Genomic DNA, 5,038 nt, shown 5'->3' with positions numbered 1-5,038 from the left:
GGATAGCTTTCTGATCACTGGATTGGAAAAGTTCCATATTTGTTCCTGTTCCCAAGACAGGAGATTCAACAAAATGTGGAAACTGTCAAACAATGTCATTAATGTCATGCACAATTGAAATCCTGCTGAAGATCATTCCAAAATAGCTAGAACACCTTTTGATGCACACAGGGATTTAATCTTTAAAAGATCCCACTCACCAATTTTATCCTCTTCAGATTGTGAATTTCTGGCTGTATTTGGCAGTCTCTTTATACTATAGATTAGGCCTTCTAAGATTGATTGCAGTTTGTCTCTTATGAACTTTATGGTTTTGAACTTTATTCTCAAGTCTCTAATCCATTTTAAATTGATGTTTGTGTATGATATGGAGATGTACAGGTAGAAGTCCAGTTTTGCCAGCATTATTTGTTGAAGAGGTTGTCATTTCCCCATTTGATGTTTGATTACCTTGTGGAATATAAGTTGACTATGAGGTGGATTGATTCAGTGACTGGGGTAATCGGGATGACTGTGTCAGAGACAGTGCGATTGGCACAGGACAGAGCGGAGTTTAGGGCTATTGTACATAGGGTCGCTATGAGTCGCAAGCGACTCGAAGGCACATAACAAACAACAACAACAGTAGATAGCTTCTATCACCTTTGGCTTGTTTTTTGTTCATTGTTTTGCTCAAACATTCTTTTAGGTGGTATAGCCCTCGTGTGTCCATTTGCAGTACAGAGCTAACTTGTGGTTGCTGTGAAGCTGAACACTGTGACACTGATGTGTCAAATGTGTTAATGGTTACCCATGGAGACAGTGTTTGGTGGTGCTTCCTAGTTAAAACAAGCTTGGAAGCAGTAGTGACATCCACTTCCTTAATAGCTTGCCTCCAGGAACCCTATGAACCTAAAGAAAGGATGAAAGTCACACAAGTGTTGAGGACTTTAATTCATAGGGTCATTATGAGAAGACTATGACTAAATGGCACTTTACAACAACAACACTCTAGATAACTGGGTCTATTTCTAGGTTCTCAATTCTGTTCCATTGGTTTATGTGTCTGTCATTGTACCAGTACCATGCTATTTTGGTAACTATCGCTGTGTAGTAGATTTTTAGGTCAAGAAATACTATGCCTTCCACTTCTTTCTTGTTTCTCAGAAATATTTTACCTATTTGGGATCTCTTGCCTTTTCATATAAATTTGACAATTTTCCTTATGATCTTCTTGAAAAATGAAGAAAACCTACTGAATGGGAAAAAATATTTGGCAACACCAGCTCAGAGAAGAGTCACATAACTAAAGTTTACAGAATACTCCTGGGCTTCCACAAGAAAAAGAATAATAACTCAATTATAAACTGGGAAAATGACAAGAAAAGAATTTTCACAGAAGAAGGTATTCAAATGTCCAACAGACAGATGAAGAAATGCTCAAAATTATTAGTAATAAGAGAGATGCAAATCAAAACCACAATGCAATACCATCTCGCTCCAGTAGCAGTGGCAAAGTTTAACAGGACAGTAAGTAATAGATATTGGAGATGATGTGGAGAGAAAGGAACTCTACTACATTATTGATGGGATTGTGAAATAGTATAACCATTCTGGAAGGAAAGTTGACACTTCCTCAAAAAAAGCTGAACATAGAAATTCCCTATGTCCCAGCTATTCCACTGCTTGGAATATACTCCAAGAACGTGATAACGGAGACACAAACAGAGACTTGTACAACAATGTTCATAGTAGCTTTATTCACAGTCACAAGAACATGGAAACAGCCAAGATGTCTAACCATAATCTAGTGGATTGACAAATTATAGTAAATCCACATGATGGAATATTACACAGCATGCAGGAGCAATGCTTTTGTGAATTATTACCTAACTTGGGAGGGACTTGAGGGCATTATGATGAGTGAACTAATTAAATAATTTTTTAATCTATCATTTTAGCTCAGGTCATCTAAGAACATTCCTTTAGACCTTAAATACAGTTTTAGGAATTTTCTTACGTAGTACTGGAGAGAACGAAGAGAACTTTCTTTCATGGCTTTAAATGCTAAATTTTATTTCAGTCAAAATTTCTTTAAGTTATCCTTATCCTGTGTAAAGGAGTAATTGTTATTTTAATTCTAAGTTGAAAGTTACGTTGCCTTACCATGCTAAAGAAATTGCTCTTTTTCATATTTCCATGTTATTAATTATAGGTAATATTAAAAAGAATGTGAGCCTTAGAATACTTAATTGTGTTCATCAAAACATATACCTAGACCAAGAAACTGTTTTCTGAACAAAGCAAGAGAACACTTTATGGTTTAAAATAAAGAAAAGTGTGCACTGGGGCTTTGTCTTACCTGCATACCCGTTTAATCTATAGTTGAAAACATTCATTCAAGAAGCTGGACTTTATGGAGAAGAATGTGGCATTCGGATCAACAACCTGCATAATGCAGATAAATCAATCTTACATGCTAAAAACAAGGAGGATGTATAAAGAGCAAGGGCCTTCTGGGGATGGCCAAATCTAACCCTGACTAACTTCACAAAAGTGAACTGTCCCCATCAACAACACAAAAGCAATACCCATGAGATCAGATTTGTCATCTATGCTCCCATACCTCCTTCTCCTCATGTCAACAACAATCATGCTGCTTTACTGGGTCCAAAACCTGATGTGATAGCTCACGGACCAGAGAACTATATTGGAAAAGTCAAAATGTGATGAACCAGGTTAGTAATATAATACAGTCAGGGCAGCTTCTGAAATGTGGTGGCAGATACTATAGCCTTGATCCTTGGGACTTTAGGTGAAGCTTACAAAGCTCCCAAGCCTGCAAATCATGGTATTCCCACTCCTGCACTCCAGTCCTTTAACAAACTTGAGCAAAAGACTCTTCGCTCCTATTGAATGGTATAGCAATTTCAAGGCATGCTACATCTTATGTCAGGTATCTGGTCTTCTTCTGCATCTTCTATGGTTGTTGCTCCCATAAGCCCTGCTCTAGCTGGTACAAGAATCTATTTTCCTGAAGGCTGTATTACATTGTTTTGCTTCTTTTTCGCTGGCAGTGAGATTTCCCTCTTCCTGCTGCTAGATTAGCTCCTCAATTTAATGGCAAGATTACTGTGCTATTAACCAATAACCACATGGCAAAGTAAGTTAATAAATAGGGAAGCCATTTTGGATAATAAACCCTTTAATACCACAGAGAACTTGAAGTTCTTGCTACAGATGATAAAAAAACGACAGCCTTCAATATGGACTACACCTCAGCATAAAGAAAATAAAAATTCTCACCACTGAGACAATAGGTGATATCATTATAGATAGTGAAAACTTGAAGTTGTTACCAATTTCATCTTCCTTGGATTCACAATTAACATCCTCGGTATTAGCAATCAACAATAATCAAGAGCAGTATTGCACTGAAGAAATCTGCCATTAGGGACTTCTCCAAGATTTTCATGTGCAATCATGTCAGTTTAAACACAGATAAAACACAATTTAAACATGTGCCTCATTCAAACCATACTCTTTTCATTTACTTCCAATAGATCTGAAAGTTAGAAAATAAATAAGGTCGACAAAAGAAGAATCACTGTCTTTGAGGTGTAGTATTGGAGAAGATTTTTTAATAATTCCATGGATTTCAAAAAGAACAAACATATATGTCTTGGAGAAAGGATAAATAAACCTATATGTCCTAGAGGCAAGGGTGATGAAATTTCATCTCACTTTGGGCACCTTTTCAGGAGAAGCCAGTCCTTGGGAAAAAAATCATCATATTTGTAAAGGTGGAGGAAGGGTCAGTGAGAGAGAGAGAGAGGAATCCCTCAACAAGAAGGATCAACAGTTACTGAAGCAACGAGCTCAAGAATATCAGGATTGAGAAGGATGGTGCGAGATAGGGCAGAATTAAAATCAGTTGTTCATAGGGTTACTATTATTCATAGTCAAACTCCAGGGCATGTAAAAACAACAATAGGGCAGGGTTCAGACTTTTTCATAGAGTTGTTATGAGTTGCAGTTGATGGAACTTAACAATAGCATTATCATTCTAAAATGATTAGAACAGTATACAGACAGAGAACTTCCAGAAGTTTTAGCTTGTTTTAAATAAGATCCTGGCACCAGAGATATTGTTGCTGATGTCAGATGAATTTTGTCTGAAAGCCAAGTATACCAGAAAAATATCTATTTGTGTTTTATTGACTATGCAAAGGCATTTGCCTGTATGGATCATAAAAAATTATGGCTAACACTGATGAAAAATGGAAATCCCAGAATACTTAATTGTGTCCATGGGAAATCTATACCTAGAACAAGAAGCTTTTATACAAACAGAGCAAGAATACAATACATGTTTAAAATTAAGAAACATGTGCATTAGAGTTGTAGCCTCTCTAGATACATATTCAATGGTGTGCTGAGAAAATTATTCAAAAAGCTGGATTCTATAAAGAAGAATGTGGCATCAGAATTGGAGAAAAACTCATCAAGAAACTGTCTTGCACCTGTCAAAATCTTGCTTGGAGAAAGTAAAGAGGACTAGAAGTGCTTAATGAAGAATTTTAATGAATACAGATTACAAAAAGGATTGCATCTCAACAATAAGAATATGAACATCATCTCCACTGGACTAATATGCAACATGGTGCTCCTTGGAGACAAAAGTGACAAAGCTTCATCTCACATACTTAGGGCATACTGCTATGAGAATGTATTTCTTGGAGAGGGACACCATGTTTAGATAGGTGGGGGGAGCAAAAGGAAGGAAGAGCTCAACCTGATAGATTGATACAGTATCTGCAGCAGTGGGCTCAAATGTGTTAAAAATAGAGTGATGGTCCAGGATAGAGTTTATATCTGTTGTTTATTGGGTTTCTATGAGTTGTACTCAACTCTAAGGTAAAACTAAGAACAGTATTTTCTTTTTTCTTTCTTTCTTCCTTCCTTCCTTCCTTTTTCTTTCTTTCTTTCTTTCTTTCTTTCTTTCTTTCTTTCTTTCTTTCTTTCTTTCTTTCTTTCTTTCTTTCTTTCTTTCTTTCTT

The sequence above is a fragment of the Elephantulus edwardii genome, unplaced genomic scaffold (genome assembly GCF_000299155.1).
Source record: "Elephantulus edwardii isolate Elephantulus edwardi_28Jun2011 unplaced genomic scaffold, EleEdw1.0 scaffold00012, whole genome shotgun sequence".
Classification (NCBI taxonomy): Eukaryota; Metazoa; Chordata; class Mammalia; order Macroscelidea; family Macroscelididae; genus Elephantulus; species Elephantulus edwardii.
This window is presented reverse-complemented; position numbering follows the sequence as displayed.